General features: G+C 39.5%; 1 protein-coding gene and 1 non-coding gene across 3 annotated transcripts in view; one reads left to right on the top strand and one right to left on the bottom strand.

Annotated features, from left to right (window-relative positions):
• KCNAB1 (potassium voltage-gated channel subfamily A regulatory beta subunit 1) overlaps positions 1-21,680 on the bottom strand; it is a 408,264-nt gene that overhangs the window by 359,640 nt on the left and 26,944 nt on the right. The window lies entirely within an intron of this gene.
• On the top strand, positions 2,979-3,113 carry LOC132365607 (small nucleolar RNA SNORA70). The gene has a single exon (XR_009503137.1). It is a non-coding gene; the product is annotated as a small nucleolar RNA SNORA70 (small nucleolar RNA).

Below are 21,680 nucleotides of genomic sequence, written 5' to 3' on the forward strand. Positions count from 1 at the left end.
AACATCTCTAGATGAAGATACTGGGGCTGAATGAACCTTATTTGTCACTTGTCTGGTGAACTTAAGATTCTGACTCTGAGAGTGAGCTCACTAGGGAAGTATCACTCTTTACAAAATGTTGCTTTACGGGCTTATTTATGTCTTGGGCTACTATTAGATACAAATGGATAATATAAAGATTTAAGTGTATAAAAATCAATTTAACAATGTAGCATGATAATAAGTCATGTAAAATTGTTTTATATGATATAGTATAAAAGTGTTTCATAGAACACTCATTCCTTGCCTTATTCCTATTGGAAAAGAAATGACAGATGAAGGAGCACTTTCATTAGAGTCTCGGAATTAAGAAGTTCTTCTTTCAACAAGATTTTCATAGAAATGTGGAAAAAGTAATCAGGGCACCTTGATTACTAAGAAACTGATCTGGGAATTCTTGTTTACCTGCCTTCCGTTTACCAGTATAAATTTCTACAGAGCAAATGTCCACATTAGAGATCAAGTTTTTGGTGATTTTGCTGTTCTCAAAAGAGGACAATCTCGCCACTGTCTTGAGCTGATTTCTCACCAGCATCTCCAGCTTCATGTGCGTGCTGATGTTATGAAAGGTAAGTGTATGTACTTTTAAAATTCCATTATTCAATACATGTTGATACATGCATGCTGTATTGCCTGAAATAGACACTAAATTTATATTTATTTATTGAATGCATGAATGACTAGATGTGGTAGGTACTCTGCAAGAATGTGAAGAATGTTTAGATGAATAAGATTTATTGTATATTAGAGATTTAAGATATACTTTTTAATATTTTTACATCTCAATTAGAATGCTTCTTACAGTCAATAGTCAAAATTACCATAGGCAATGGGTCTCTTTCTTAATGGTACACAAATTAATGCTGCATCTTACAATTGATGGTATCTTTGATTTGATGATTATGTTACGTCACATACCTAACTGACAGAACATGGCTTGTGCAAAAACCTTGGACTGGAACCAGAGTACAGTTTTCCTGACTCTTGGCCGAATACATCGTACCACACCACTTTACATGATAAAAATTTCATAAATAATCCCAATCTGCACTGACTTTTTTTTCCTTTCGGTCAAAAACCTATTTGGTTTAAAACTGGCTGTTTGTTTTTATCAAACATACCAGATCTGACACATTTCAATGAGTTTTTCTTCAAAGTAAGCACCTTTGAAAATTAGACACTTTTATTCTATTGATGTTGTCATAGCACAAAGCATCCCTGGGGTTTGTTTGATGTCATTTTCAGAGGAAGTTTATCTGTTAGAAAAGAATGCCAACCTTCTCACTTAGAACAGTAGTACTATTACTTCCTAGAGGGCATTTCAGAAATTTGCAGAAGTGATTTGATTGTAACAATGATTACATTGCCACTGCCTTTTAGTAGGTATAAGTCAGGGACAGGCTTGTGCCTAATCTTTGTTGAAAGCTCCCTACTTTTCCATCCCCTACTCCTTTGGTCCCTGTAAAAAACCTCATATGCCACCCGCTGCAGACATCCCAGCCCAGGTGGATATCCCAGCCCGTACATCCACACCGTCCAGGGAAGAGATCCATAGAAGAGGCTGTACAGGCCCTTTGGGCAGGGAATTCTGGGTACGCAGGGAAGATGGTCCAGAAAGGGGGAGCAGCTGGATGGGCACATCCCTTGGGTCCCAAGGACTCTTTGCTCTCTTGCGGTCAGAGTAGGGTCCTGGACTGCCTGTGCCCTGCAGGCACAGCCCGGCACAGCCACGCAGTGTCCGTCCTGATGACTCCCAAACGTTCTGCCAAACTAAACCACTTCAAACAGAAACTGGTTCATAATAATCCTTAGAAGTCTTTATAAGAAGTTACTCAAAAAGCCGAATCTTCTAGAAGGACTTTATTGGGAAGAGAGAAGCCTGTATGGAATAAAGATGTTGCCACAAAAATTATCGACCAGTTTATTCACTGAACACATTCTGTCTACCAATTTCAACTATTCATTTAGTTGGAAAGGTTGTCTGCGCAATAGTGCAGTTACCACAAAAGCAAAGAAACTTTGTGCAAACAGCTAATAGGTGAGATCTGAAAGCCTTGTAACAGATTTAAAACTATGTAAGTAGTACAGAGATCTCACCGAATTTCATTAATTAGGGTTGTTTTAAAATATCTCATGTTATTGCCTACTTATATACACATAATTTAAAATTTTCCTAGTGCAATGATAAAAATAATATATTGACATTATTTCTTTGGGGGTTACCTGTTACTTTGCAGTCTTACTCTGTTACTATCCTTCTAGTTCTACCACACCATTTCTTTACAGGTCCCTACATTACATTACTATTTGTTTTCAAATGTACACTTTGCTCGCTTTGCCTGTGGATGGCTAAAACCTCCAGGGCCTTTGTCTGTACTAGAACCTGAGTGTGGCCTCCACAGGCCACAGGACCACAAGGCAGGAACTAATGTGCCACCTCATTTCTATTTTTTCCCATAGCATAACACAGAGAATGATTCTCATACTACACTTAAAAGTCAAGCCCAGCATGTTATTTGCCATAGTACACTTTCTCATGATTTCTACAATTTATCTTGGCCCATTACCTCTATTTCAGTAAGGCCATTTCCCTTTCTCTTATTATAACACATGTCACTGAACATCTGCATATGGGAAGAAATGAGGGAGGGAGGTAAACTCCAGCCAGAAGCCGGGCAATTCCCACACCTCAGTTCCCAACATCACAATAGGCTTTCTTTTGCACAACCTAGAAATCCCTCACTCCCCTTCAAGGAATCACTCTGTGATCCAGAGGGGAGGAAAGGGCGTGTAAGAACACAGTAAACAAGTCCCCATTTCAACAAGATTTGAAATGGTATTCAGAAATGGGAACTGATTATTTGCATTTGAAAACTGAAACAAGGAGTGATCAGAAGTACAAAAGGCAAGTAAACCATAAATATAAAAGTAATGTTACTCTGCAACCAGTTAAGCCAACCATGCTCTTTTCCCTATGGGAGCCCCATGGGCAATGGCCACAAACAGCAGCCTCCTTGGTAGTGTATGCAGCCTTTTGCTCATGTGGGTTGTCCTAAGGGACCTTGGAGACAAGCCTTTCCAGGGGACATTCATGCCTAACCTCATGCTGTCCCCAAACTAGGCTCCAGACACGTATGTGGGGTACCTTTGGAAAGCCGTAGAGCATAGTGGCCAGGGTCCACTTCGGCCAAGTCATCATGTCCATCCACACCAAGCTGCAGAACAAGGAGCATGTGATTGAGGCCCTACGCAGGGCCAAGTTCAAATTCCCTGGCTGCCAGAAGAGCCACATCTCCAAGAAGTGGGGATTTACTAAGTTTAATGCAAGAGAATTTGAGGACATGGTGGCAGAAAAGGGGCTCATCCCAGATGACTGAGGGATCAAATACATTCCTAATAGTGGCCCCTTGGACAAATGGTGGGCCCTGCATTCATAAGAATCTCAGCGCTGTTCCCTCCTTACTCACACCCCACAATAAATCCTACTTTCCTGTCCAAAAAACAAAAAGGAAAGTTAAACATAAGTGAAAACATTAAATATACCAAAACAATTGCTCAGAAGAGGAAAACTGAATGCAACATAAATCTGTAGAGGAGTTATGATGTTTGTTAATAGAGCCAACTTCGTGCTACATTTTGTTAGTTAGGAGCATGAACTCATGAGAAACACAAAGTCCTGCTGATTGTGGGGACTGCTACCTCCTCAATCCCCTCTATTCTGCTCATCTAAGCTCTGTCTCCCCCTTCTCTTGAATCTTCAGGCTGAGACCTTTGGCCTTTGCACTGACCACACACAATATCACAAATCTGTGTGCACCAGTGACCAGCTAACCCATCCGTCTATCTGTGCTCACAGCCCAGCTTACAGTATAATACTTTAGTCACATGTTTGCTGTCATCACGATCTCCTTTCACATCAAAAGGGTTTTAGACAACATCCCCAGGAACAAAAGTACAATCAACAGCAAAGCTTTTCAATTCTTCCTACTTAAGCATGTGTAATCTATTTTTATTCCACATGCAGGTACAATTCACTCTCCCTTTTGCTGGACTAGCTACAAAAAGAGATGGAATGCCTTAAAATAAAGATTCAATGGTATAAAAAAAAATAGGAAGTTTTAGTGGGAAATGTCCTGTGAAAGGAGACCTGAGTCCTAGATCCAACTACGTCACTGGGTACTTACTGTGTGACCCAGGTCATGCTAAACAGCACCTTCCTGGACTTGGGTAGAGCAAACACCCTGAGCAACAAAACCCAGAATAATGTTTTTCTCCCTTAAAAAAAAATCCTAATTCCTTTACAGATCTTTTGTGTTACATTCACCTTTCTTCTTCTGGGCAAATGAACAACTCATACACCAGGCATCATGCTAGATGCCCAGAAAACAAGATGGATATGAACATGGTCCCCACTCCAGGTACCTTCAAATCTGGTGACAGAGATGGTCATATATACAAATAATTACAAACAGAGGCATGTAGGGAGGAACACAGGTGGAAAATGATCAATTCTTCTCAAGAGAGCTGCCTCATTTGTGACACCAAAACCTTCCCTGCTCGTATACAGAATGTTGTGAGGATCGAATGGGACACCATATGTGAACGCACTTTCCTGTCTTTCTTATCTGGTCACATCTAAACTGTAGTGTTGGGCAAATTGTCAACAGACAAAGGGGAGATAGGGCAAGTCATAGTTCATATTTCACTACTTTCCCAGATTAGTTCACCATATTTAGGTAATTGATTCTAAAAGGCAGCCTTCCCTGCAGCCAGTGGGTTAAGAATCAGTTAGAACTGAGAAGGATAATATGCAAGACGTTGCAAGCTAGACTCCCAGCATTGACTTTCGTACATTAGTGTGCATCATCCAATCCCTCAGTGGGAAGACAGGATAACAAGTGATGAATCACCTTGTAGATCATAAGGTTGTATGCACACTAAATGAATCTTTGTACTGTGGCATCCATGCGACGTTTAGCCTTGATTTATAATTCTGTACAAAGTTCGTCACTGCTGGAAAAGGGTAATAAAATAACAAGATAAAGTTGAATTAAAAGTACTTCTTCAGGAGATGAGGGGTCTGAGCACAGCTCACAAGAGTGTGACCTGTGGCTCTGGCCTCAGGAAACTGGCTGACCAGGAGCAGGGAGCATGGACCATGGGGAAAACTTCTCAGGGTTCTTTCCTCCACCAGGCACTGCCAGCAGCCAGCAGGCCCTCATTCCTCAGCCTAATTCTTCGGGTTCCCAGCAGCAGCTGCTGATGGCTGTTCTAGCTATCAAGGGAAAAGAGGAGACAAAAGCCCAAAGTGTTTTCTAAGAGGCCATTTCTTTTTGCCTCTTATTAAAAACACCAAGCAGGCCAGCTAGCTGGAGGCACGAACTTCGGGAAGCCATGCTGCCAGCCAGAGGCAAAGGGCCATATGCCTATTATGCTGGAACTACTCTACTGGATTCCTGGACTTCTACAAAGGCACTCTCATCCTTGGGTATAACTCTGGGTTCTTGAGGGGCTCCCAGATCACGCTGAAGGATGAGAGCCAGTTTACGAGACACTGCAAGGTCCACAGCCAGGACCAAGGGTACATCGATGGTGCTACAGATAGCCATTGCCAGGACAACGACCAAAGACTAGCAAGAATTGTTGAATGAGTGCACCATTTTTGCCATGTGGCTGACAGCGTCTTGGTGCTCCGGCTGGGTGTTAGGCCTGAGCCTCTGAGGTGGGACAGCCGAGTTCAGGACATGGGACCACTGTAGAACTCCTGGCCACACGTAATATCAATCGGCAAGAGCTCTCCCAGAGACCTCCATCTCAACGCTAAGACCCAGCTGCACTCAATGACCAGCAAGCTCCAGTGTTGGAAACCCCATGCCAAACAACTAGCAAGACAGGAACACAACTCCACCCATTAGCAGACAGGCTGCCTAAAATCATAATAAGGTCACAGACACCCCAAAACACATCATTGGACACAGTCCTGTCCACCAGAAAGACAATATCCAGCCTCATCCACCAAAACACAGGCACCACTCCCCTCCACAACCCACTGAACCAACCTTACCCACTGGGGGCAGACACCAAACAGAATGGGAACTACAAACATGCAGCCTGCAAAAAGGAAACCCCAAACACAGTAAGTTAAGCAAGATGAGAAGACAGAGAAACACACAGCAGATGAATGAACAAGGTGAAAACCCACCAGACCAAACAAATACAGAGGAAACAGGCAGTCTACCTCAAAAAGATTTCAGAGTAATGATAGTAAACATGAACCAAAATCTTAGAAATAGAATGCAGAAAATACAAGAAACATTTAACAAGGACCTAGAAGAACTAAAGAGCAAACAAACAATGATGAACAACACAATAAACGAAATTGAAAATTCTCTAGAAGGAATCAATAGCAGAATAACTGAGGCAGAAGAAGAGATAAGTGACCTGGAAGATGAAATAGTGGAAATAATTACTGCAGAGCAGAATAAAGACAAAAGAATGAAAACAATTGAGGACAGTCTCAGAGACCTCTGGAACAATATTAAATGCACTAACATTCGAACTACAGGGGTCCCAGAAGAAGAGAAAAAGAAAGGGACTGAGAAAATATTTGAAGAGACTATAGTTGAAAACTTCCCTAATATGGGAAAGGAAATAGTCAATCAAGTCCAGGAAGCACAGAGAGTGCCATACAGGATAAATGAAAGGAGAAACACATCAAGGGACATATTAATCAAACTATCAAAAATTAAATACAAAGAAAAAATATTAAAAGCAGCAAGGTAAAAGCAACAAATAACATACAAGGGAATCACCATAAGGTTAACAGCTGATCTTTCAGCAGAAACTCTGAAAACCAGAGGGAGTGGCAGGACATATTTAAAGTGATGAAAGGGAAAAAACTACAATCAAGATTACTCTAGCCAGCAAGGATCTCATTCAGATTTGGTGGAGAAATTAAAACCTTTACAGACAAGCAAAAGCTAAGAGAATTCAGCACCACCAAACCAGCTTTACAACAAATGCTAAAGGAACTTCTCTAGGCAGGAAACACAAGAGAAGGAAAACACCTACAATAACAAACCCAAAACAATTAAGAAAATGGTCATAGGAACATACATATCGATAACTACCTTAAATGTAAATGGATTAAGTGCTCTAACTAAAAGACACAGACTGGCTGAATGGATACAAAAACAAGACCCATATATATGCTGTCTACAAGAGACCCACTTCAGACCTAGGGACACAAACAGACTGAAAGTGAGGGGGTGGAAAAAGATATTCCATGCACATGGAAATCAAAAGAAAGCTGCAGTAGCAATTCTCATATCAGACAAAATAGACTTTAAAATAAAGACTATTACAAGAGACAAAGAAGGACACCACATAATGATCAAGGGATCAATCCAAGAAGAAGATATAACAATTGTAAATATTTATGCACCCAACACAGGCGCACCTCATTACATAAGGCAAATGCTAACAGCCATAAAAGGGGAAATCGACAGTAACACAATCATAGTAGGGGACTTTAACACCCCACTTTCACCAATAGACAGGTCAACCAAAATGAAAATAAATGAGGAACCACAAGCTTTAAATGATACATTAAACATGATGAACTTAATTGATATTTATAGGACATTCCAACCAAAAACAACAGAATACACTTTCTTCTCAAGTGCTCATGGAACATTCGCCAGGATAGATCATATCTTGGGTCACAAATCAAGCCTTGGTAAATTTAACAAAATTGAAATTGTATCACGTATCTTTTTGGACCACAACACTATGAGACTAGATATCAATTACAGGAATAAAACTGTAAAAAAAAAAAAACACATGGAGGCTAAACGATACACTACTAAATAACCAAGACATCACTGAAGAAATCAAAGAGGAAATCAAAAGTTAACTAGAAACAAATGACAATGAAAACATGATGACCCAAAACCTATGGGATGCAGCAAAAGCAGTTCTAAGAGGGAAGTTTATAGTAATACAATCCTACCTCAAGAAACAAGAAAAATCTCAAATAAACAACCTAACTTTACACCTAAAGCAATTAGAGAAAGAAGAACCAAAAAACCCAAAGTTAGCAGAAGCAAAGAAATCATAAAGATCAGATCAGAAATAAATGAAAAAGGAATGAAGGAAACGCTAGCAAAGATCAATAAAACTAAAAGCTGGTTCTTTGAGAAGATAAACAAAATTGATAAAACATTAGCCAGACTCATCAAGAAAAAAAGGGAGAAGACTCAAATCAACAGGATTAGAAATCAAAAAGGAGAAGTAACAACTGACACTGCAGAAATACAAAGGATCATAAGAGATTACTACAAGCAACTTTATGCCAATAAAATGGAAAACCTGGAAGAAATGGACAAACTCTTAGAAAAGCACAACCTTCTGAGACTGAACCAGGAAGAAATAGAAAATATAAACAGACCAATCACAAGCACTGAAATTGAAACTGTGATCAAAAATCTTCCAACAAACAAAAGCCCAGGACCAGATGGCTTCACAGGTGAATTCTATCAAACATTTAGAGAAGAGCTAACACCTCTCCTTCTCAAACTCTTCCAAAATATAGCAGAGGGGGGAACACTCCCAAACTCATTCTATGAGGCCACCATCACCCTGATCCCAAAAGCAGACAAATATGTTACAAAAAAAGAAAACTCAGGCCAATATCACTGATGAACATAGATGCAAAAATCCTCAACAAAATACTAGCAAACGGAATCCAGCAGCACATTAAAAGGATCATACACCATGATCAAGTGGGGTTTATCCCAGGAATGCAAGGATTCTTCAATATACACAAATCAATCAATGTGATACACCATGTTAACAAATTGAAGGATAAAGACCATATGATCATCTCAATAGATGCAGAAAAAGCTTTTGACAAAATTCAACACCCATTTATGATAAAAACTCTCCAGAAAGTGGGCATAGAGGGAACTTACCTCAACATAATAAAGGCCATATATGACAAACCCACAGCCAACATCATTCTCAATGGTGAAAATCTGAAACCATTTGCATTAAGATCAGGAATAAGACAAGGTTGTCCACTCTCACCACTACTGTTCAACATAGTTTTGGAAGTTTTAGCCACAGCAATCAGAGAAGAGAAAGAAATAAAAGGAATCCAAATCGGAAAAGAAGAAGTAAAACTGTCACTGTCTGCAGATGACATGATACTATATACATAAAGAATCCTAAAGATGCTACCAGAAAGCTACTACAGCCAATCAATGAATTTGGTAAAATAGCAGGATACAAAATTAATGCAGAGAAATCTCTTGCATTCCTATACACTAATGATGAAAATTCTGAAAGAGAAATTAAGGAAACACTCTCATTTACCATTGCAACAAAAAGAATAAAATACCTAGGAATAAACCTACCTAAGGAGACAAAAGACCTATATGCAGAAAACTATAAGACACTGATGAAAGAAATTAAAGACAATACAAACAGATGGAGAGATATACCATGTTCTTGGATTGGAAGAATCAATTGTGAAAATGATTATACTACCCAAAGCAATCTACAGATTCAATGCAATCCCTATCAAACTACCAATGGCATTTTTCACAGAACTAGAACAAAAAATTTCACAATTTGTATGGAAACACAAAAGACCCCGAATAGCCAAAGCAATCTTGAGAAAGAAAAACAGAGCTGGAGGAATCAGGATCCCTGACTTCAGACTCTACTACAAAGCTACAGTAATCCATACAGTATGGTACTGGCACAAAAAGAGAAATATAGATCAATGGAACAGGATAGAAAGCTCAGAGATAAACCCACGTACATATGGTCAACTAATCTATGACAAAGGAGGCAAGAATATACAATGGAGAAAAAACAGACTCTTCAATATGGTGCTGGGAAAACTGGACAGCTATATGTAAAAGAGTGAAATTAGAACACTCCCTAACTCCATACACAAAAATAAACTCAAAATGGATTAAAGACCTAAACGTAAGGCCAGACACTATAAAACTCTTAGAGGAAAACACAGGCAGAACACTCTATGACATAAATCACAGCAAGATCTTTTTGACCCACCTCCTAGAGAAAGGGAAATAAAAACAAAAATAAACAAATGAAACCTAATGAAACTTAAAAGCTTTTGCACAGCAAGGAGACCATAAACAAGATGAAAAGACAACCCTCAGAATGGGAGAAAATATTTGCAAATGAAGCAACTGACAAAGGATTAATCTCCAAAATATACAAGCAGCTCAATATCAAAAAAACAAACAACCCAATCCAAAAATGGGCAGAAGACCTAAATAGACATGTCTCCAAAGAAGATATACAGATTGCCAACAAACACATGAAAGGATGCTCAATGTCACTAATCATTAGAGAAATGCAAATGAAAACTACAGTGTATCACCTCACACCAGTCAGAATGGCCATCATCAAAAAGTCTGCACACAATAAATGCTAGAGAGGGTGTGGAGCAAAGGGAACCCTCTTGCACTGTTGGTGGGAATGTAAACTGATACAGCCACAATGGAGAACAGTATGGAGGTTCCTTAAAAAACTAAACAATCCCACTACTGGGCATATACCTGGAGAAAACCATAATTCAAAAAGAGTCATGTACCACATTGTTCACTGCAGCACTATTTACAATAGCCAGGACATGGAAGCAACCTAAGTGTCCATCGACCGAGGAATGGATAAAGAAGATGTGGCACATATACACAATGGAATATTACTCAGCCATAAAAAGAAATGAAATTGAGTTATTTGTAGTGAGGTGGATGGACCTAGAGTCTGTCATACAGAGTGAAGTAAGTCAGAAAGAGAAAAACAAATATCATATGCTAACACATATATATGGAATCTAAAAAAAAAAAAAAATTGGTTCTGAAGAACCTAGGGGCTGGACAGGAAAAAAGACGCAGGGAGATCAGCTCCATGCTTTGTGACCACCTAGAGGGTGGGATAAGGAGGGTGGGAGGGAGACACAAGAGGGAGGGGATATGGGGATATATGTATACGTATAGCTGATTCACTTTGTTATACGGCAGCAACTAACACAACAATGTAAAGCAATTATGCTCCAATAAAGATGTTTTTAAAAAGTAAAAATAAAAATAAAAACACCAAGCAGATATTTTCTAAACAACAACAACAAAAAAAGTACTTCTTCATCTAAATGTCTACACCCAGCAAAAAGTTATGGCTGGATTTGAACTGACAAGAATAAAGACAAAATTCGTATTTCTCTTTCCCTAATTTTAGGGTACATATGGTGCCAGGAATCTGTTCACTGTGGTAATTTGATCACCAAGGCCAAATAATACCTCTCATTGACTTGAAAAATAGCTGGACATGTAGAGTAGCATAAATGCTTTTTGGTGAGGCACATTCTGACATCTTCTCCATAACAGAGTTTTATTTACAAGTTACTAAATCAATCTTACTGCCAGGTAGTAATTTGATACTTAATGATCATTATTCCTATACTTTCACCATGAGGTTGACATGATGGTTAACCGGAGCCCCCACTACTTGGTTTGGCTCAAGGTAGGGGACTATGTAAAATTTTTTTAATAACATAGTTCATTTGAAAACCTGCAAAAAAATTCATAAAAGCAAAGACAACCTTACGGAGTTTGAGTCTGAGATTCCTGCCTTGAGTTGCTATTTTAATGCAGGGCTGTTCTATTGGATGATGGAGATGTTCTGTATCTTCACTGTCCAATACAGTAGCCGTTATCCTCATGTGGATGTTAAGCACTTGACTGTGGCTAATGCTACTTGAGGAACTGAATTTTAATTTTAATTTTAATTTGATTTAATGTCAATTAACTTTAACTTATACAGCCACATGTGACTAGTGGCTACCATATCGGATAGCACAGTATGAGTTCTGTTCTCAAACACTACTGAGTCCACCACATTTAAATTTAAGTATTAAAAGCTGTTTTCTAAACTACCTAATTCTTCTGCAATGAGTTACTAACTTCAGAGCACCAAAGTTTTGTGGATCCCATAACTGACTTTGTAAAATGCTTTTCCTTGTTTTTCTGATCTTATTTCTGTCTTAAAGCAGTGTCAGTGGGGATTCTAGTTTCCTTTGGTTTAAGTTTGAAGCAGCTAATCAAATGAAGGAGATGAAGAGTTGTTTTATTCATTTGGAGCCAGCAGAGTAGGCCGACTCCCAGGCTGTTCCAAGGTCAAGCTGTGTTTCTTTTTAACCCAAGGATGCCGGGATGCTGCCTGGCAAATAGCTTCACTTTGAGGCACCAACAAGAATGATCTGAAGAAATTTCCGACACCACATGTCTACAAGGGATGTTAGTGGCCACCTTATCCTTTTTTAAGTAAAAGACTCCATGTGTTAATAACATCTGTGATTCTCTTCAACCTGACTCTGAATTGCTGCAGACTCAGCTGAACATACAATGAAATAAGACAACAGTCCTCGCAAGATGGTCAGGAGGGAGATGATTGAAGGCAGCTGATGGGAAGTTTCGTTTTGAGAGCTAGTTAGCCTTATTAGCGTGTAGCATAATAAGTTGCATGTAGCAGGTGGTCAAAATTATTAGCTGATTGTTGCATAATTGATAGACCTAAAATTGGAAGAAATACCAGATTTACATATTGCACAAAAATAAACAGCGATAGTATGTTGCTACCCTATGCTCTTTTTTGCTTAAAAGCATCCAGTATAAATATATCCTAAATATACAATCCATTCAGTTTGGCCTCAAGCAATGTTTAGTAAACCATGTTACGATTTCAAGTGATGAAAGCACTTCAGATGTGAGTTTTCCAAAGCCTTCTTTTATGTGCCCAATGCTGAAAATCAGGTATCCCAAGTGCACTGTTCTAATGTTTGTTCTGAGGTTTTGTGAGTTCTTAGAATGCTTTCATACCTAAATCAAAAAATTCATACGTGTCATCGTGAGTAAATTGTTAGTAATGTCTTTTTAATATGGATAGTCAAAGCAGTTATTTTTACAGATAAAAGTAGAAATACCTTGTCAATAATTCTTCACTCATTTTTATCTGGTCTCACATATACAGATATTTTGTAGGTATTTAATTCAAAGATCAACCATTTTATGAAAAGTGTGAAGCCACAGTGCTTTGCTTCTGTGGACTAGCCTTCAGAGATTATGAAGAAACGCATGTGTGGGTATAATTAAAAACATTTTTCAAAATGTACATAGATGGCTATATTCAAAAAGAAAAGACAAAAGTGAAATACTAGTTAGATCTCAAATCGGCATGAAATGAAGTTCTAGGGGGAAAAAAACCTCCCTCTGACAGGAGCCCGGCACACCCGTGTTAGGAGTTTGGCAGTCAGATAACAACAATCTTTTTCTTGGTATCAGTCCTCTGGGGACGGCGGGTACAGTGTGTGTGTGTAAACTAATGACTCCATATTTCAGTTTGGGCATCAATAAAAGGGCCGTTAATAGTAACATGAGACAAGAAAGACAAACAGGTAGTAAAGGCCACAGGGTTCTTTTTTTTACAGGAAGTAGAACGTTGATGTTGGAGGTGGTGGAGGTAATACAGGTGATTCCAGGCATTTGATGAGAGCTCCCCGGGAGCCAGCCTGCCCACACCAGGCCCTCAATTGCTGTTAAAGAGGAGACACAGGCCAGCCTTAGAGGGAAGTCCTGAGCTGCTTAAAAGTAATGTATTTGAGGTTACTCCAAGTTACTAAATTGCAGTGAAAAGATAATTGCCTCAGGAATGCAGTAGTTTAAGGAGTTGCTTTGAAGTCAGACAAGGGAGAAAAGATTTGATAGCGCAGGCTCTCTCTGAGGTTTCTTTTCATGTGAATGAGAAGGTAGAGGAGTTACTTAAGCGATTGTGTGGAAGCACTTTAGAGACGAGAGCCACGAGCGGCGGCGCCGGCGGCGGCGGCGGCGGAGCACTTCCCTACCGCCTCCTTCCGGAGGCAGTGGCGGTACCTCGGGGCCTAATTAGATCGGTGGGCGATTTCCCTTCCAGACACGTGGGAATGAAAACCAGGATGCAGGGAACACAATTATACCAGAATACACTCCGCTCACAGAACCTCCCAAATCGCTCGACCCCTGCTTTCTTCTTTCTATTCGTACCCTTACTCGTATCTTCAAGCCCTCGCACCTAGATTATTAAATTCGCTTTCTATCCGTTGCCTATGCACCATTCTTCCAAAAATACCCTTTTAGGATGTAAATTTGATATTGTTATTTCTTACCTAGGAATGCCTCAGCAGTTTTCCATGGCCAGTTCCTCCAATGATCTCTTTCCTGCCTCTTAGCTCTTGTTCTAGCACTCACCTCACCCAGAAGGTTTGCCAGCACACGGAGGAAGAGAAGGAGAAGCAGGATGGAGAAGAGTAGCTGCCTGCTCCTGAGTTCCTCCTATGTTATGTGCTTTATAGTTGTAACATTATTTCATTTTCTCCATAACCTTATGGGATAGGTATTGCTATTTCCATTTTATTGAGGAAAAAAGTGAATAGGCAGAAGGGATAAATAAATTGTGTAAGTCATCTATGTAGTAAGACTTAGAACCAGCAATCAATCCAGATCTGTCTCCAAAACTTGTTTTATAACCATTGCTTCTCGGTCTTCAAATATACTATTCCCTCCATATCAAATGCTACCCCCATCCCCGTCTTGGACCAATTGTTGAACTCTTATTCATCCTACAAAACCCTGTGCATGAATCACCAACTCTTCAAAGTCATCCTTGACTCTCAAGAGAGCATTCATCAACTTGTTCTACCACATTATGACTATGTTTTAAACAGCAACATTGCGTGTGTCATACCAGCCTCTAATTATCTGCTTGACATGACTCCTTTCCCTACTAGACTGCTCTTGGAGTTGCTTGAAGCCAGGAACCATGTCTTTCCTTGTTCTGAGCTCAGTGATTTGCATACTACCCAGGGCACAACTGGTACTCAACCTTTGTTGATTTGAACAATCGTGCTGTGGAAAGAGTAAACTGGTAGATCAAAAGCCTTTGGTTAAATTCTTACCTAGAACTTAGCAAACCAACTATGTGAGTATTAGCAGATTGTTTAACCTCTTCAGGCCTCAGAAAACTTATTTGTAAAATTAATGGAGGAATTGGGGGTGAGATACTGAATTATCCCCAACATCTCCTCAGACTGTAAAATTCTGCACACTTATTCTTTGCATACAGTGTGTGTGGAGGGAAAACTACTGTAATAAGATGCAAAATGAAACACAGCATTTGTATAATTGCACTTGCTGAATAGTTGATGGAACTTAACAGTATTTATGGGGTAATTGTGGGGGGGAGGCTAACCATCTCATAAATAAACCACTTTATGAGTTTTTAATGTGTTCCATATTAAAAATGCATTACTTTCCATGCTAAATTAAATAGCATTTAAAGCTGACGTTTCATCAGGAACAAGACAAGGTTGCCCACTCTCACCACTATTGTTCAACATAGTTTTGGAAGTTTTAGCCACAGCAATCAGAGACAAAAAAGAAATAAAAGGAGGGGCTTCCCTGGTGGCGCAGTGGTTAAGAATCCACCTGCCAATGCAGGGGACACGCGTACGAGCCCTGGTCCAGGAAGATCCCACATGCTGCAGAGCAACTAAGGCCGTACACCACAACTACTGAGCCTGTGCTCTAGAGCCTGCGAGCCACAAATACTGAGCCCATGTACCACAACTACTGAAGCCCGCACGCAGCAATGATGACCCAATGCAGCCAAAAATTAATTAATTAATTTAAAAAAAAAGAAATAAAAGGAATCCAAATCGGAAAAGAAGAAGTAAAACTGTCACTGTTTGCAGATGACATGATACTGTACATAGAGAATCCTAAAGATGCTACCAGAAAACTCCTAGAGCCAATCAATGAATTTGGTAAAGTAGCAGGATACAAAAATCAATGCACAGAAATCTCTTGCATTCCTATACATTAATGATGAAAAATCTGAAAGAGAAATTAAGGAAACACTCCCATTTACCATTGCAACAAAAAGAATAAAATACCTAGGAATAAACCTACCTAAGGAGACAAAAGACCTATATGCAGAAAACTATAAGACACTGATGAAAGAAATTAAAGACAATACAAACAGATGGAGAGATATACCATGTTCTTGGATTGGAAGAATCAACATTGTGAAAATGACTCTACTACCCAAAGCAATCTACAGATTCAATGCAATCCCTATCAAACTACCGATGGCATTTTTCACAGAACTAGAACAAAAAATTTCACAATTTGTATGGAAACACAAAAGACCCTGAATAGCCAAAGCAATCTTCAGAAAGAAAAACAGAGCTGGAGGAATCAGGCTCCCTGACTTCAGACTCTACTACAAAGCTACAGTAATCCATACAGTATGGTACTGGCACAAAAATAGAAGTATAGATCAATGGAACAGGATAGAAAGCTCAGAGATAAACCCACACATATATGATCACCTTATCTTTGATAAAGGAGGCAAGAATATACAATGGAGAAAAGGCAGGCTCTTCAATAAGTGGTGCTGGGAAAACTGTACAGCTATAAGTAAAAGAATGAAATTAGAACACTCCCTAACACCATACACAAAAATAAACTCAAAATGGATTAAAGACCTAAACGTAAGGCCAGACACTATAATACTCTTAGAGGAAAACATAGGCAAAACACTCTATGACATAAATCACAGCAAGATCCTTTTTGACCCACCTCCTAGAGAAAGGGAAATAAAAACAAAAATAAACAAATGGGACCTAATGAAACAAAAGCTTTTGCACAGCAAAGGAAACCATAAACAAGACAAAAAGACAACCCTCAGAAGGGGAGAAAATATTTGCAAATGAAGCAACTGAAAAAGGATTAATCTCCAAAATATACAAGCAGCTCATGCAGCTCAATATCAAAAACACAAACAACCCAATCCAAAAATGGGCAGAAGACCCAAATAGACATTTCTCCAAAGAAGATATACAGATTGCCAACAAACACATGAAAGGATGCTGAACATCACTAATCATTAGAGAAATGCAAATCAAAACTGCAATGAGGCATCACCTCACACCAGTCAGAATGGCCATCATCAAGAAGTCTACAAACAATAAATGCTAGCGAGGGTGTGGAGCAAAGGGAACCCTCTTGCACTGTTGGTGGGAATGTAAATTGATACAGTCACTATGGAGAACAGTATGGAGGTTCCTGAAAAAACTAAAACTAGAACTACCATATGACCAAGCAATCCCACTACTGCGCATATACCCTGAGAAAACCATAATTCAAAATTAGTCATGTACCACAATGTTCATTGCAGCACTATTTACAATAGCCAGGACATGGAAGCAACCTAAGTGTCCATCGACAGATGAATGGATAAAGAAGATGTGGCACATATATACAATGGAATATTACTCAGCCATAAAAAGAAACGAAATTGAGTTATTTGTAGTGAGGTGGATGGACTTAGAGTCTGTCATACAGAATGAAGTAAGCCAGAAAGAGAAAAACAAATACCATATGCTAACACATATATATGGAATCTAAAAAACAAAAACAAAAACAAAAAACAGTTCTGATGAACCTAGGGGCAGGACAGGAATAAAGACGCAGACGTAGACAATGGACTTGAGGACACAGGGAGGGGGAAGGGTAAGCTGGGACGAAATGAGAGAGTGGTTTGGACATATATACACTACCAAATGTAAAATAGATAGCTAGTGGGAAGCAGCCGCATAGCACAGGGAGATCAGCTCGGTGCTTTGTGACCAGCTAGAGGGGTGGGATAGGGAGTGTGGGAGGGAGGGAGATGCAAGAGGGAGGGCATATGGGGATATATGTATACATATAGCTGATTTACTTTGTTATACAGTAGAAACTCACACAACATTGTAAAGCAATTATACTCCAATAAAGATGTTTAAAAAAAAAAGCCGATATTTCCCTTCTTACCTTTAGTTAAATGAGATTTCTGCTTATTTTGGTTATATGATTAAGTAGCACAAGCTACTTGAGACGTAGACTAATATTGGAAAATATCCCTCTAAATATGAAAAGAGGATTTTAGAGCCAGAAGAGAACTAAGAACCAGATCTAAAGTTCAAGGAATGGAGACAGCACACAGGTGGTTAATGGTGAGGCAGCCTCATCCCCAGTTTCCAGATGACTGACTAACTGGAATCTTACTGCCCTGAGTGCACTGCCATGCTGTCCCCTCCAGATATGATCAGTAGGGAGTGTGGTCAACATAGGCAGTCGACTTTGCCTCACCAGAATCTACTCCCCTTTTCTCCCATCAAGAGTAGTCTGCCCCTCCTTTCTCAGAGAGGGGTTGAGCATGAAGCCACGGAAGTCAGTTAGCTTCTCCCATCACCCAGATCCAGGAAGTGGTCCAGAGTGGACAGGTCATCCAATCAAAACCAAGGAATCAATGAGAAGATGGAACTCCTAGGAAAAGAAAGCTCCTTCTTTCTTTCTTCCTTCCTTCTGGAAGTGAATGAGTGCTTTTGTCAGCCATCTTGAAGATGAGAGAAGAGCTTGGAGCTGCCACAGACCCACCACCGTACAGAGCTGAGTGTGGAGCCGTTACCAAAAAGAAAGTCACAAGTACAGAGAGAGAGAAACTAGATCCTGTCTATAGTGTATGTACCTTAAATCCACCCTATCTCTGGAGTTTTCCCTATCTCTGGAATTTTTAGTTACATGTGCCAGTAAGTTTCCTTTGTTACTTAAGCCAGCTTGAGTTAGTTTTTCTGTTACTTGCAAAACAAAACAAAACAAAACAAAACAACAACAAAAAAACCCCATATATTTCTGATAGAGATGGTCTATGCTATTCAAGGTTATCTACAGAATGGAAGCATTTTGATAGAATGCATTTCAATTTCTTATCTACATAAAGGTGCAAATTTTTTTCCAGGTTAAATTCAGAACGGGAGTCCTTATCTGTAAACCTTACTGCAGATCAAACTGCCGAATCTCAATACTTGTTTTAGATCCGAGGTAGCTTAGAAAAGAACTTCAAAAGCATATATCTTAAATTCTTAGAATCTAATTTTAATTGCAATTTTCCTCCCTTTTATAATAGTAATACACAAATTTGGAAATTAGGAATAGAGGAAGGGGGCAAAATCACTCACATTCTTACCACCTAAAAATAACAACTCCTAATATTTGGTTGTTTTTTCTTCTAAACTTTTTGCTGTCCTTTTTTCTTTAATTGAGTCCATTCAGATTGTTAAGTATGATATCTGTTTGTCTTGATTTAAAAAGTGAACTTCAGGTCAATATGAAAGACTTAATTGATGTGGAACATCCCACACACACATACACACTCCAAGCAGAAAGAATTGCTGAATAAAATGTAACAAAATAAATTTAAATGCAAGCTTAAGGCCTAGAAAGGGAAATCTCCAGATGTCAAAACAAAGGGAGCACCAAAATCAGAAAAGCAGACAACAGGGTACAGGCATTATGTCATTCAGGAAGCAGAGAAGCTCTGTTTCATGAGGCAAACAGATAACTCCATGAGTTATCTGTTTAATAATCCAGCTATACAAACATAATTATTATTAGAAAATCATTCTATTTTCTGGTTATATGTTGGACCAATTTAAGTTTTCAGCTATGATTTTGTATATTTTTCTCTTTGTTCATAGGCAGGAGGAAATCCAGAGATGCTGGCCAGTGGGTGGTAGTCAGAGTTCTGCTAATTAGGAGTTCCAAATTAACTTTAAAATTTTTCCTAAATATTTTTTGTTTTCTTCTATCAAGCATATCTCTGGGTATAAAACAAAATACGTAGCTCTCTCTGCTCTTACTAAGGTTAACAGTAGCCTCCATGTTCCTAAATCCATTTGGTCTCCTCTCAGTTCTCACCTTATTGACCTCTCAGCAATATCTAACATAGTTCATCTCTCCAGCCTCCTTCATTTGGCTTTTTCTTCATAGGCTTTTTCTCTTTTCTGTTGACACTTACTTGGTAGTCTCATGGCTTGACACTCTCCTGATAGACTGATGACTTCAAGATGTATATCTTTATATCTTAAATATAAATCTGCAGCCCAGACCTCTCCCATGAACTCCAGGCTCTTGTCTACTTGATATTTTTCCCTCGTGGTCTAATAGGCGTTTCGACCTCACGTGTCCAAAAGCCATGCTCCTACTCTTCCTCCCACCAGATCTTCCCCTGCAGTCTTAACTCATCCCATTTAAGGGCAACTTGACTGTCCCAATTGCTCAGCCAAGTAACTTAGAGTCATCTTTTATTATTCCTTTTATCATACGCTACATCTAATTTACTTGCAAATGCTCTTAACTCCACTATTAAAAGTGACCCAAAATCAGATTGCTTCTCCCCATTTTCACCCTCATTCAACCTATTGATACCTCTTACTTGGACCATAATAGTAACTTCCTAATCAGTAGCCCTGCTTCTACCTTTCAGTCTATTTTCCAACTTAGCTGTTAGAATGTTATTCATTCCATGATGGTCCTGTTAAAAAAAGAAACCCTGTGTAAAAATAAATCAAATCATGTCACGCTCCTGACCAATACTCTCCAAAGTCTTCCATCGCAAACAGACTGGAAGCCAACAACTTGTAAACGGCCTACAAAGACCTGCATGATTTGGCTTCTGTGCAGTGAAGTATTACCCTTGACCAAAGAAAGGTTTGACCCTTTGCCCCCAGCTCCTGAGAGGTAACCTCTAAGCCTTTGGAATGCTCTACCCACCAGGAGTGTGTTTATCTACCTGGAGGCCTTGGGCCATGCCTGATGGTCTATGCTAAATGTGTGTTTTATAGTAGGGTCCTTGGGCCACAAAGAATCAGCTTGACCTCCATACAGGCAGGAGACCAAGGTCAACCACGCCGGTGGTCAGTGTGTCTATGTGGCCGATCTGCAATGAGAACTCTGGGCACCAAGGCTCTGCTAAGCTTCCCTAGTTGGCAACGTTCTATGCACATTGTCACACACTGTTGCTGGGAGAAAAGCGTTCTCCACATGGCTCCACTGGAAAGGGCAGCTGGAAGCTCTGTGCCTGGTTCTCCTGGACCCCACTCTGGGCACTTCGTCCCTATGCTGATTGTAATCTGTATCTTTCTCCTATAAAAACTATATGTGTGAGTATAAAAGCTTTGTTGAATTCTGTGAGTCCTTATAATGAATCACTGAACCTTAGGGAGGTCTTGGGAACCTCCTGAACTTGCAGCACTTCCTTTACTTTCTCAACATGTTTTCTTGCTACTCTACAGATCATTCACTCTGCTCATGTCCCACTGGCTTCTGTGATGTTTCTCCCTTATACACTTTTACTCTAGGCTTGTGCTGTACACTCTGTCTGGAGTACTCTTTCCCCAGAAGCCCATATGATTGTCCTTTTCACCTCCTTCAGACATGTATTCAAATGCTGTCTTCTCAGTGGGCCTTCCTTAGCTACACTATTTAAAATTGTAACTCTCCCCTGACACATATACTCATCTTCCTTCCATGTATTGTGTTTCTATAGAGAACTTATCCTTTCTGAAATGTTACACACTTTATTTTGTTAGTTTATTGTCTACCTCACCCCAACTAGGATGAAATCTTAAAGAAAGCAGGGAACTTAGTCTATTTTGTCACTGCTGTGTACCCCATGTCTGGAATAGTGTA

Source organism: Balaenoptera ricei, chromosome 4 (assembly GCF_028023285.1).
Source record: "Balaenoptera ricei isolate mBalRic1 chromosome 4, mBalRic1.hap2, whole genome shotgun sequence".
NCBI classification, from domain to species: Eukaryota; Metazoa; Chordata; class Mammalia; order Artiodactyla; family Balaenopteridae; genus Balaenoptera; species Balaenoptera ricei.